Source organism: Ambystoma mexicanum, chromosome 9, assembly GCF_040938575.1.
Source record: "Ambystoma mexicanum isolate Mex_15411 chromosome 9, UKY_AmexF1_1, whole genome shotgun sequence".
Taxonomy (NCBI): domain Eukaryota; kingdom Metazoa; phylum Chordata; class Amphibia; order Caudata; family Ambystomatidae; genus Ambystoma; species Ambystoma mexicanum.
The window spans coordinates 1393685691-1393700665 of NC_090931.1; positions in this window are offsets into that span (position 1 = coordinate 1393685691).

Consider the following 14975-nt stretch of genomic DNA (forward strand, 5'->3'; position numbering starts at 1 on the left):
GAGTTGTGCACACTGACATTGTTACAACACTCTGGTACTGAGATGAGGAAGAGGCCTGGAAACTATTGCAAGCGTCAGGCATGTCCCAAGAACATAAGTAATTGGAATCAGGAGTTTAAGGGCTCACACCTGAAGCCTGTTAACAGGTCACATGCGCATAGAAGGTGGAGCCACCAATGTGAGAGGAGAGACCAGCAGGAGAATAGCCGGGCTGGGAGGTACGAGCCTGAGAGCGGAGACATCCTGCTAAGAAGGAGGCTGCCGAGGTGAGTCCTACCTGGAGGCCATGACACCGGCAAATGTCAAGGAGAGACTGCAACACCGGGGCCTGAGCAGGCCATGAGAGGGTCAAAGCTGTCAGAGCCTCCTTGGTAAGGTGCCCACAGCCAGAGCTGTGGGTCATGGAAGAGACCCTAGTACTGCAGGCCCTGTTAGAATCCGCGAGTGACGGGCAGAGCTACCAGCAACCTACAGCAAAATTTCCGAAAGGACAGTTGCTCGCAAAGCTACAGAAAAGTGTGTGTGTGTGTGGAGCCGAGAACGAAGAGAGAAGACACCCAGAAGAGCTGCCTAGGACCGGTGAGTGAAGAGGGAACACTCAAACCAGGGCACTCCTGAGGCCACAACAGGCCAAATGTTAGTGCCGGATGAACGGAAATATATGTGCAATTGAAACTGAACCCAAAGTGATGGGTTTTATTGAACAATATGAGCAAGTTGAACTATAAGTGAAAGAACGTGAATCAAACATTACTGAATACCGAACTAAAGGAAAGCTTTGATGAGCCTACGAATAGAATGCAAGCATGTGTGAAACAAACGTAATGAATACGGAAAGACAAAGAACAAATCTTACTGAATAAAGTGAAAAGCCAGTAATGAACATTGCTGTAGATTGTGGAAGTAAGGTGGGGAAAGAGTGAGCACCACAGAGTGAATTGTGTCGAAGAACATACTATGGCAAAGCCAAGAGAATGCCACGGCGAAAAACACATTGTGGCAAAGCCAAGAGACTGCCAAGGAGAAAGCAAAGTGATTGTGAATCAGAGCACGGGTGCTGTGCCAGAGAAACCTGTGCAGGCAGGAAAGCAGAGGTTATCGGTTGTGTGACCTGTAATGGGTGGACCATGTGGTCCGACAGCTGCATCTAGACTGAGGATAACCTGTACGAAAAAGCCAATTAAAAATACTAATAACAAATCTTTACTTATGAAATAGATTGCTGAAGTGAATACAGAAGATAGTAATCTGTGTAAACTATTGAAGAATCTGAACAAGTGTAAAGTTGACCTGTAACTGGTTTTGAGTATTAAGAGACTGGCACTGAGCATGAGATGGCAAGCTGGACAAGCTGACGTCTTGGGGAACGGAAACCTAAGACATAGTGAACTTTGTTGTTGCCTTAGGGAAAGGGAAACCTGAGGCCATTACAGAATTGTGTTGTCAACTTGGGGAAAGGAACCCTGAGGCCCTTTTGGAACTGGATTTACCTCTTGGGGAAGAGAACCCAGAGATCTGTTGGAGACTGCTTTGAACTTAGGGAAGAGAACCCTGAGACTTCTGGACCAGTGTCGTCACCTTGGGGAAGGGAACCCTGAGGCCTTTTCAGAACTGTGTTGTCTTCTTGGGGTAGGGAAGCCTGAGGCTTTGTGGAACTGCTTTGAACTAGGGGAAGGGGATCCAACGTCAGACTTCCAAGAAGCACTCCTGCACATCCTCGGCGACAACCTCAAAAAATCCACCATGTCCATCCTCCTTGGTGACATGAATCTCGGCCTCAACGACCCCACAGACGGGAATGCCTCCTCCCTCAACAACGCCCTAGAAATACTCGGCCTCAAACAAGTAGTGTCAGAACCAACCCACAATAAAGGTCGCACACTGGATTGGATCACCCAACACAACTGCCCACTTTCTAGTCCTGTCATTTCCACCATCCCCTGGTCAGACCACACGCGATAAACTTCAAACTTAATTATGCTAAAACTCCAACCACCAGCCAAGGGACTCTGCCACCTGCCCTCACCAGAAGCGCCAAACAACTCACTAAGGAAAGGCTACTCCCACATCTCCAGGTTCCAGAACTCAAGCACCCATTTTCTAATAATCCAGACACCCCTGCAACTACCTACAACCTCATCATTGCCAAAGCCATTGACACCATTGCTCCCCTCAAGCAAAGAAAAGCCAAACCTATCAAGCAAACAAACTCGTGGTATACCCAAGATCTTCTGAAATTACGTGCACAAAAACGCTCAGCCCTCACTGCATGGCAAACGAAACCCAATGACGACACCAGACTCACCTTTAAAATCATCGCCAAACAATATAAATCCACCATCATCACAGCCAAAGCGAATTCCTTCAACTCCAGGATAGCCAACGCAAAATCTGGATCCAAAGAAATCTTCGCCATCTTTAGAGAACTCGAGACCCCTACTTCCCCGGCCAACCTCATAATCAAAGACAAAGAATGGTGCAATAACATTCAAGAAGCCATGCTCAACAAACTGAACACCCTCCAAGACAAAATCATCAGCCACCAAAAAGCCCTAACACTACAACTCTCCAATCTTCACCAGAACTCCCAAACTGAAATTCCAGCCTTCTCATTCCAAGTGATGTCAGAAGGAGAAGTGCTTACCCTACTAAACTCAATCAAGCCTTCCAACTGTAAGGGGGACTCATGCCCTGCCCAGCTCATCAAGGACAAGGCTACTACTCTAGCACCTTTCTTCACTGCCTTCATCAACACCTTGTTCCAATCAACGCCAAGTGCCCTCCTTCCCCAAAGAAGCCTGGGTGCGCCCACTGCTGAAGAAACCCACACTCGATCCTAAATCACCGACGAACTACAGACCCATCACGACAGTCCCATTCCTACTGAAGATTCTGGATAAAGCAGCTTACACACAAGTCCAAAAATACTTAGAAACGCATCATCTGCTTGGCCTCCGACAGTCAGGCTTTCGACCTAACCATGGCACAGAAACCGCATTATTGGACCTCAAAAACCAAATTGATGACCTCAGGGATGTGGGCAAACCAGCCCTCCTTCTACTCCTCGACCTCTCAGCGGCATTCGATCTGGTGGACCACGAGACTCTCTGCCACCACCTTTCAACGGCCGGCAACTTCTCTCCAAATGCCACTGCATGGATTGCATCCTTTCTTAATGGGAGAGCAATGAAAGTCTTTTCAGACCAAGCCTGCGCACACCCACATCTAATCAAGTGCGGGGTTCCTCAAGGGTCCTGCCTCTCACCCCCCCTTGCTCAGCGGGTTGAGCACTCGCTGCTGCGATCTGAGCGTGATCTGCAGGTCGCAGGTTTGAATCCCGGCAAGGCCAACTCAGCCTTTCATCCTTCCGAGGTCGATAAATGAGTACCAATTTCGGTTGGGTGATATTGTATGTAAATATGTGCTCTGTAAAGCGCTTTGGATTAAGGCGCTATATAAATAACACATCATTATCATTACAACCTCTTCACGAGATCCCTATTCAAATTCCTTGATATGATGGGTATTTCATATACTAACTATGCCGATGATACGAAGGTCCTCATTCCCTTGTCAGGTGACTACGAGGCAGACCAAAAAACCCTTAACTCCATTTACACCACTATCCAGACCTGGATGGCCAAAAACTGGCTCTGCCTCAACAACGAAAAGACTGAACTTCTTATCATTGGCTCTCCAGCCACAATAAAAAAATGGGTCCCCAATACGACTCCTTCCTCATAGATAGCTCTCGTATTCCCGTATCCCAGTCAGTCAAAACACTGGGAGTTTACCTGGAATCTAACCTCACCATGACAAGACAGGTGAATGCTATTTCATCAGCTGCTGCCTACTACTCAAAACTCATCACTGCTTCCAGGCCATTCCTAATGCAACAAAACGCCCTCACCATTGCTCGAGCAATCATGGGATCTCGCCTAGACTACTGCAACGCACTCCTACTAGGCACCTCAGCAAAGAACATCAAGAAACTTCCAACAGTGCAGAACAATGCCCTCAGAGCTGCCACAGGGATCTCCAAAAGAGAACACATCTCGGCCACCAGAAAATCCGTCCACTGGCTGCCCATTAAAGAACGCATTCTCTTCAAGTCCCTTGCATTGACCCACAAGTGTCGCCATGACACAGCACCTCGCTACCTGGCGCAAAGATTCTCTGCGCCCACGTCAAGCAGACCTGCGAGATCTAACCAAACCAACCATCTCGCCATTCCCGAAAGCCTCAGGATCAGAGCAGGCGGCTCCAGCTTCCCAGTTCTAGCGGAGACTAACTGGAATCTGCTTCCTCCCTCCATCAGAGGCATTGAATCCCACATGGCTTTCAGAAAAACATTAAAAACCCTGTTGTTCGTATAGCCATCTGCTCGACATGCAAGCTCACAACCATTGTTAACTCTGCCTGTTAAAATGTGTAACTCATGAGCTGTGTATCACTGCCTGTAACAATGTAGATCCTACCATCCTATGTTCCTACCCCTACCCATGTAACTAAGTCACATTCTTGAAACAGCGCCGCAATGCCTCTGAGCTGCCAGGCGCTTTACAAATAATAAAATAAAATAAATAAATAAATAAATAAAATCCTAGAGCTGGAAGAAGCTTAGAATGTTATTCTGGAACAATTCTTATTTTGTTGTTGACATCCTGACACAATGATTAGCTTTAGTTTTGAGGGCAAGTATGGGTTCTGGACACAGAGAGAATTTTAAGTTGAACTTACTGACTCAGACTATCCTTAGTTTCTTTAGGTAGGGAAATCCCACCTTAGCATAGGGCAAGTTGTCTGTGTCTTGCTTCATGATGCCTTCACAGGCCCTTCAGGGTGGGGCAAGGCTCCCTTAAGTGTTTTGAGTGTGTGGTAGGGCTGTGTGTCTTGCAAGTAATGCAATTGTCAATGTGTTCATCAAAAAGTTTCTGCATGTTTGGAATAAACCAATCTTCTCGCAGGCGGCAGCAATACTGAATTTAGTGGCATATACTGGGTGATGTAACTGATTAGGGGCAATAGTGAGCAATGCTTTGGGCATGATAGGTTTTCCTGAAATATTCTGTCTCCATATGAGGTCTTTTGGGCATATGAAGCATCCCCTCTCAATCCATAACTCCTTTTCTTGCTTGGGCGTTTGTGCTTGTAACTCAATTCATTGCTTGTGGGAAAGTGCATTGTATGCTACTGTTATGTTGGTGTGTTGTGAAAACAGTACGTGGGATGCTGTGTCATTTGGATTCTCTAAATATGCAGCTTCTTTTGCTGCTAAGTCTGCCCTGCAGTTTACCTGCGCTATCGGGTCCGTGTTGGCTGTGTGGGCAGTGCATTTCACCACTGATACTGCTGCGGGGAGGCGTAATGTGTCTATGAGGTTGGAAAGTAGTTCTGTGTGCTGTACCCGTGTACCATTCGATTTTCTGAAACCCCTGCTGTGCCATCTTGATAGGCTTCAGTGTATCGTAGATGTAATGTATGCAGAATCAGAATAACTTATAGTGTGACACCCCTCCGATAGCTGCAATGCTTTTATCAGTGCTACTAATTCTGCTGCTTGTGCTGAGTTGTGTGGGGGAAGTGGGAATCTGGCTTCTGTGGTGTCCTCGTATGTGCCACAGTCATGTACTCTGTCCTTTACTGGTTCTGGGATTAATGTAGTTCAATTGACAGTGCAACACCTCACTACTTGTATGGCGTGGTTCATCAAAATAACTTCATATTTTGAAGCTCTTTGTGTCATGAGTGTGGATTTTGATTTTTCGAGTATTGCAAAAAAAGCATGCTCTACGTAGATGGTCACTGGGCATCCTATAGTGATGGTGGCTGATTTCTCTATGTCGAAAGCTTCAGCTGATAGAGCCTCCTCACATGTAAAGTGCCCTGCATGACGGGGTCCAATAGACCACTGGAATAAGCCAGGGGCTTGTGTCCCATTGATGTCTTCTGTGTGAGAACTGCTGTCACTACCTGACTATTTGAATGAGAAAACAAGTAGAATTGCTTTTTGTAATCCAGTGTGGCTAGAACAGGGGCATTACTGATTGCTTTTTTGAGTTCCTGAAATGCCTCAGTCATTTGGTCTGTCCAGACAATTGGGCCATTTACCCTCTGTGCCACATTAAGCCCTTGCAGCAGTGGCTTAGTGTAAGACTAATAATGAAATATCCAAGCTCGACAGTAATTACATAACCCCAAAAACGGCTGCAAGTGCTTTATCATGGTAGGTGTTTGTGTGTTCTGTACGGCTGTCACTCTCCCCAGAGTTATTCTTTTCCCTGCTGATGATATTATCTGTCACAGGTATACAACCTCCTTTCAACAGTACTGCAACTTCTCCCCGTCCACCTTATAGCCCTTTTCTGCCAGTAACGTCAGGAGCTTCACTAAATTGTTTCTGCCCTGCTCCTCTGTGGTGCTGCACACTAAAAGATGCGCCCGGTTGCCTTCGGGCCTGCTGCGCTATATAAATAAAACAAATACAAATACAAATAAATACAAATACAAAAATACAAATACAAATACAAATAAATACAAATAAAAGGTCATCTACATATTGTAATACTGTGCTCTGTGTTTGCATTTTTTCTAGGTCCAACTGCACTACTCTTCTCTATGTAGATATGAACATTATCAGACCATGTGATTGAACCTATGGAAAAATTTGTGCCACCTTTCAACAGTTTCTAGATACAAATGTCATATCCAATATCAAAACAAACCATAAACGTGAAATAGAATGGAGGAAAACTATGGCCAGGCAAAACGATTAACTATCAAACACAAATCTGAGCATACAAAAAGGGAATTCTCAAAGCCAAAAAGAAATACTATGACAACCAAGTCACAAAAGCCACCAACACCCAGAAAAAACTATTCAACATCGTAAATGAGATGAGAAACCCACCTGGATGCAAAAACACACCAATACCTTTACAAAAACTATGTGATGATCTCGCAAACCACTTAAAAAATAAAATCACTGACATACATCGGATTGTACAAAGCAGACTGTGCACCATGCCCCACCTACCCTGGAACCACAGAACAAGCTGCAAAGCTTCATCCAAATATCAGGAGAGAGATTCCTCAAGCTGGTGAAACATAGCAATAAAGCAGGCCGCCCAATGGACCCCTGTCCACCAGATATCTCTAAATCAATCCTTACACAGGGCACACCATTGGAACGCCACAGAAAGCTCTTCAACCAATCGCTCTTAATGGGGAGAGTACCGCAAGTTTTCAAATCTGCGTACATCAAACCACTCCTGAAGGATACAATGGGCGATGTGGAACACCTCTCCAACTACAGACCGATATCGAACATTCCCTCTCCGGCAAAACTGCTAGAAACCTATATCTACGAACAAACATAGGAACACACAGAAAACCACAAACTATTGGACCAAGCACAAGTCGGCTTCAGACCCATAAGAGGGACCAAGACAGCACTGTTCTCTATCTGAGACGACCTAAAGACCAACGCAGATTCCAACACAAACTCAGCACTGATACTACTCAACCTCTCCGCAGCATTCGAGACAGCCACAACATCCTCATCAAGAGACTGGAATAAATAGGGATCATCAACACAGCGCTACTCTGGATTAAATCTTTCCCATCTGAAAGAACAGAAACAGTATGGATAAAACGGTTCCATGTGTTAATAGCCCTGCAAAAATATCACCATACAAAAATATCACCATATTTTTGCAGCAATATTAAGGCATGGAACCTGCGGGGGACACCCCCGCAACCCCTGCATTATTTTTAATGGAGCAGGGGACACCCCCGCATCCCTGCTCCCAAAAAAACCCAAACTTATCCCCCCCAAAAATATCACCTATAGCCATTCCTGACGACCATATATATGGTGATATTTTTGGTGGGCATAATATGTAGTGATATCGATAAAACCATTCATATACATGCAGCGGATCACCACCTGTGGAGTACCACAAGGATCCTCCCTATCCCCCCCCCACTCCTCTTCAACATCTACATGACTCCACTAATCAATCTCATCAAAAGGTACGGCCTCACCTGCTACAACTATGCAGATGACAGTCAAATCATCTACAAAATCGAAGATGTACAAGACGAGAACACAGCGCTAGTAGACTGTCTCAAATAATTCTATGAATGGTTGAACACAAACAGCCTCAAAGTCAACCCGGGCAAGACAGAAATCATGATTATATCCAAAAACCAGGGAAGCAGCCAATACATCCCATGGCTCACAGAACTTAGAACAGCGTCCATGCCATCCAAAATAGTCAAAAACCTTGGAATCCTAATGGGCAACCAGCTTACCATAGAACCACACGTAAACGCAATACTCAAGAAATGCTTCTTCCACCTGCACACAATCAAAAAGATTCTACCATTCCTCTCCTTTGCACCCAAAACACTAGCCATCATCTCCCTCATCATGTCCAGGATAGACTACGCCAACATTCTATACCTTGGAATGGCGGATTATCTACTGAAGAAACTGCAACATATACTGAACGCAACAGCCAGACTTCTCAAACTCTCACGAAAGGACCACATCCCTCCAGCGCAAAAGATTCTACTGGCTGCCAGTCAGAAACAAATCACATTCAAAACAATGTGCATAACGCACAGAGCAATCCACGTTCAAGGAGCAGAATTCTTTCAAAAGAAAATCGCCATTTACCAGCTAACCAGAACACTCAGATCCAGCAACGACATAAGCCTGGAACCTAAACCATACACAATGAAATAACTTGGTGGATCAGCATTCTCTTGCCTAGCTGCTAAAATTTGGAAGTCCTTCCCGAGAGAAATACAAAACATGAAGGACCATCTAAAATTCAGAAAACATCTAAAAACCTGGCTTTTCAAACCAGACGAAAAAACAAATGAGCAACACCCACCCCCCACGGAATGAACACACAAATGGCAAGACAGAGGACTAGATCAGACCATGCCAAAGGGCAGCAAAGTAGAGAGACCACCGAATGGAAAGGAGACCCAGGTAACTAAGGAGAAAGATGGGAACGTCCTAAATTGAACCACAGACAGAGGGCATTAGAATTGAAGGGGATAGAGTGGCGACTGAATAGATTAACCACAGTGCCCAGAGAGCTCAAGGGCACAGGAAAGAGCCCCCGCTCCCTCAAGGGGCCCAGGGAGGCGATGGTGGCTAGACACCAGGATATGCCAGGGGACAAAGCGGTGTAGGCATCCATTTCACTGCTATGCAGACGACACCCAGCTCATTTTCAAGCTACCCTCAGCCTCCTCCTCTCCTTCCCTTATCTCTGACTGTCTGCTATCCAATGACTGGTGTGCTGCCAATGACCTCTGCCTTAATGCCAGTAAGACCGATATTCTCCTCATCGGCACACCCGTTCCCTCCTTTCCTGTAGCTCTCTGGCCGGCCTCACTTGGCCCTCTTCCTGCTCCCACCTGCAAGGCTAAAAACCTTGGGGTCATCTTCGACTCCACACTCTCCTTTTCTCCGCACATTTCTGACATCTCTAAGAAATCACACTACCAGCTGCACCTGCTCAGAGGTATTCTTCCTTTCCTCTCCTTCCCCCAGAAGCTCACTGTCTCCAGAGCACTGGTTCTCTCTAGGCTGGACTACTGCAACAGCCTCTTTCTAAATCTGCCTGCTTCTACTCTCCGCCCTCTGCCACTTATCCAGAACAGGACTGCGAGACTTGTCCTTGGCCTCAAGCCCAGGGATCGTATCTCTCCAGGACTGAAATCGCTGCACTGGCTCCCAGTGGCTGCGAGAATTAAGTTCAAAACCCTCTGCATCGTCCACAAGGCCGTCTGGGGCCTGGGGCCTGAATACCTTCAACTCTCTCTTCCTAAATATCTTCCTTCTCGAGCTCTTCGCTCATCCGCCTCCAACTCCCTCAGGGTCAGTCGCTTCTCCAAGCAATGAGTTGGTGGTAGATCTCTTTCATCGGCTGGTGCCTCCCTCTGGAATAGCCTCCCTGCCTCCCTTAAACTTGAGGAGAACCATCTCCGGTTCCGGAAGCACCTCAAAACCTTTCTTTTTGCTTCTGCTTTTTCTCCTCCTCTCCTCTGCTGACCTCCTGGCTGTAACCGGAACTGCACTGGCTACCTGGACACCCTCTGATCTTGGGCCCAGGTCCCTCCCACGCCAGCGTTACACACCTACACTGCCCGCCTGGCAACCCATGCACTTGGGTACTGTCTCTGTATCCCTACAGTCCCCCCTACCAGCTCTTGATACTTGATTTGTGCCCTTACCCTTGCACTTGCCACTTGCTGGCCGTCATTTACTTATTGTTATCTATTCCCATGTACTGCACTGTCCCCACCCCCTTCCCACGCACTTACGAGATCTGAATGACACCTGGCTTAGTAGGATCGTTGTCCGTCCTCCCTTTGTTCCCCTCCCTTGCCTCGTCGCGCTGTGAAACACTTGTGTATAGGCGCGTCATAAATGCCATATCATATCATTAATCTGAATACGGGGGTGGGTGGAGGAGGGATCACCACTAAACAGCCCTACTAGTAGCCCACAACTCTGCACAGAATATAGGAAGAGACCCCACCCAGCACACCACAATGCATGACACTGGCAGGGACATGTGCCACAGGTGGGAAAAACTGAGGGGGTACGATAAAGCACCAGCACTAACCAACCCCACTAAAGCACTCATCCCTCTGCTTACACCTCTCAAACTCGAGACAAAACAAAAACACAACCATACCTATACAGCGCAACAAACCGCACGCACTTCACTACACCACAACAACAAAACAAACCACACATAGCCTCGCACAACAGCACATGACCTAAAAATCGCGTCCAAGACAATTCATACATTTACCCACTCTCATAAAGTTACTAATAATTTGGTTTGCGTAGAGGTATCGCCTAACAGTCCAAATATGTGTTGTAGGAATGCATGCATTGCGATAGATAGGGATACATACTGGACACTCAGCAGCCGTCTCCATAGGTTTTCACTAAAAACAGCCAACGTTGAATATAGAAAACGGCTGAAATAAAACGTACGTCTCGAGGACAGGGCCTCACGTTTTAAGAGTAAATGATACAGCGACTTGACGTCATTGCTCTTACATTGCGTGCAATTCCCGTTGGCAGTTGGCAGGCCCATTCGCGCCTCCGGCCCACACCTCCAGTGAATGCAAGCTATAGCGTAAAAGCCACGTCCAGTAATCCTTATAGGGGGCTTTACATACATAAGGCAAAGGAGTACCTCCACTCAGACCATCCACTGCATTCTTTAAGTACTCCTTAGTCACAATGGCATGGCTCCGTCCTACCAGAGCTGATGACCTGGGGTTTCATCATTCGAGCTGTGCATCAACCGCTAAGTTTTGGTCCCCGGTTAATATGATCTGCCTCTGTGTTTTAACCCGTGAGCACCCGCCGAGAAAGAAGTCTTGGCCCTCAATAGGCATGCAGACCGAGATAACATATGATCCTTGCATACCTTTCCCCTCAAAAAAATGACACTGGCACCCTCCGGGTCTACACTTTATGTGTCCAGGCTAATAGAACTCCCACCCACCACAAGCGGTACAGCAACCCCAGCCCTTTTAGACTTTACCCCTGCAAAATATTGTTCCAGATATGCCCAGGAAGACAACCTTGTTTGTTCAATGTTAAGCAAATGTGGTTCCTGCAGCGGAGCCCCTTCTGGCGTGAAGGGTTTCATTCTCCAAATAGCCAGGCCCTTTTATGTGGTATATTAGACCTCTTACATTAAGTGGCCATATTTTAAACATCATATATTAGTAATACCCCGCCGCCCTTCCCTTAAGATATTGCCCACCGGTTCCTGTTTAAGGGCGTAGAAGAGAAAAGTCTTTCTTTGTGCAATGTTGTGAAAAGAATTCCGAAAGGACTATTTCGAAAGGTTTACTGGCCAATTAAACTGGGGCAAGTCGATCCATTCACAGTGAGAATGTGTGAATACATCATTTTACAATGTTTTTCAATGGATCTATCGCGAGGTCTTGGCCAAAACAATGTTCTCAACCAAAATGTAATCTACTTCCACTTACTGGCCCCAACGATGCATTATGGGAGGTCGAAGGCCCAGGCTGTTTCTCGCTGGCGGAAGTACCCGTACTGTTTGCTTTTTCCTGACTGATTTAACAACGTTTGTTCGCAAATGCGCTCTAATTTGAGGTTTCCTTATCAGTGGGACTTTGATATGCCCCTGAGGTAGCTTTCGTGTCTCAGTGCTAGGGTATCTTAAAGAGAAGCTGTTCTTATGCATGTCCCGTTACATATTGGCTGGTGGCAGTCTTTACCTTTCAGGCCTCAAGGGGGTGCTGCTGCGTTAGAAATTAAGTATGGGTTTCATTTGCTCTTTTTGTGGAAGTGCAAATGTATGAAGCATAAAATGGCCATGGCCTTTTATGGCTGATTTGCAAGGGAGAGTACAGACGAAATCAAGACCAAATCTACTTGAATGATGTCTAGAATTATTATGTTTAACGTTTTTTTATACTGAACCACTCACAATTTCAGTGGTCTAACAGAGCTGAATCTTGTCTGGAGACTGTCGTTTTGCAAACCTGTCTGGTTTATTCTGACTTTGTGCTGTGAGAGAACAGAGAAGGGTAGCAGAGGAGGGTAATGGGGGAGAACGTCTTAAAATTACCCTAAAGGCGAAGGGCATGTATGTTCGCCCTGAATTCCCATAAAATATCATTGTAGGCTCTGTCCGTTCCTGCAGTTAAGCTTAAACACCCATGAAACATGTTTAAAGGTAAGAAAGGAACTGGGGGATTACTTATTGGTAATCTTCATCACTCCTAGTTCTACTCTTCCTCCTACCAGTATTCAGATATGACGTGTCCTACCTCCCCCTTCTTCAATTTATTTTTCCCTTAGGCCCGTGCCCCTCCCATGGGGATATAACCCCACCTCTGGCCTGGCCACCTCAGTTACCTAAACCAAGTCAAATCGTTATTCAGCCAGCTTGGGAGGAAGAGGCGTGACTTGAGTAGTGGGAGGAGGAAGAGTAGAAGTAGGAATAAATAAGATTACTAGTAAGTAATCCCCCCATTACCTTCACGTCCCTCTTCCTCGTCCCAGTACTCACATATGAGGAATACCAAATGCATGCCCTGAATGATGAAGGAACACACAGACCAGGAGAAAACACGCATCCCATCACCAACCCATCGAGAGCAAAAACGCAGCAGTCAACATGAATCACAGGTTACCAACCCACAGAACCCCGTCACCAAAGGCCCTTGCACCCGCTCTGCGAAGATCTAGGCAGTAGTGCCACACAAAAGTGTAGTGGATGGCCTAAGCATCCTGGAAGTCTAAGGCCGGCCGGATATCCCCCACTTGGAGCAAGGGAGCCACCCTCTGCAAGTATTCCATCAAGAAGCGACATGACACTAAGTGGCACAGAGGATTTCCAAATCCAGTATCAGATGGAATTAACCACCCACACCCACCCCCTGGTGTGGGCAGAAACACAAAGGAATAGTTACGCTGATCCCATACCCTCCTTGGGGCAGGCCAGACGGTATGCCATAGGCGGAGGTCTCGGCACAGCACAGACATGGGCCAAGGACACCGGCGTGCCCTTCAGTGTGGAACATCTCCTGCACCAACTCCTCCAGAGTATCCCAAAGCAGTGGATGTCTGACAAAAACGCACCTGCTTGGCACCAATTTCAGATGCAAGTCAGCGAGGCAGGCTGCAGGCCCTCACATACCAAGGAAGGGCACAATGGACCCCATTGCAATTGCAGACGGCTACACAACAAACACAGGCAAATTCCAAAAGAACCCCCCCCCCCCCCCGGGACTTGACAGTTCCAAGGAGCGGGGCAGGATCCATGCCATGTAGCAATGCCCATAAAAAAGACCAAATCCCCTAACGCGCAGCTTCAGCTGTGAAGGAAGAGGAAGTCGCTGCCCACATAGCTAGGCGCGTACATTCAGGCCCTGTGCAGAGCGCCATCCGACTGTCCGACCGTAGCACCTGAAAAGGCCACAGGAGCCCTGGAGGAATGTCCCACCAAGCACGGGAGGAATGTGCCAACCCATAATCGACTGAAGCAGAAGCAGTCCTCCACCTGGAAAAGGAAAAAGTCTGCAGAAGAACCAGGGCACCGCCACATGGTCAGGTTCCGTCCAATCAAACACAATCCCAACCATAATGCAGATCATAATCGGTAGACCCAGTCAAACTGGGGAGGTGGAAACCCAGTAGCCGCAACCCCCATGAAGTGCGCAACCAGAAGTAGAACATAAGCAACAGAGTCCTTGTCCAGACAACTCTCCCCCAGGGTAGCTATCATGAAAAACTGGAGCAACTTCCATTTAGGGATCCCAGACCTCCCCTTCATAGAGCCATCAGTGGAAGAAGTAGTGAACACACGTTCACACACACCTGTGCTTCATAGAAGGCTTTGCACACAGAGAAACTCACCAACACATTGAAAATAGTGAACCAGAGCATGCCAACAGCCCAGCAGAAAGTGACCCGTAACCATGGCCGATTGACACTATATGACCACTACAAACTGCTCCCTAGACCCACGGGGCTCAGCAGCGGAGTCCCACGGCTCAAGCAGAATCCCTGGTTCACAAGTTGCCCAGCCGGAAGTGACGCATCGCGACAGGTGCTCGAAAACTGCACCCGGAGCTCAGCAAGGCCACGCTTTTGGAATCCCCTCAACCGGAAGCCCCTCTCTTCGAGGGGGCCCCATGAAGCCCACCTAGGGAAGACCCAGGGACCCATCCCAATGGGACCGGTCCTAGGACACAGCAGGGAAGAGAACCTCCTGGCTATGTCAGCAGAGGTCAATCCAAGGGCAGGACATTTGAGGTGGCCAGGGCCGGAGGTGGGGTTATATCTCCATGGGAGGGGTGAGGATCTAACACAAAAATAAATAATAGAGCGATTTCTGAGGGAGATAGGACACCTCAAATGTTAGTACTGGGACGAGGAAGAGGGG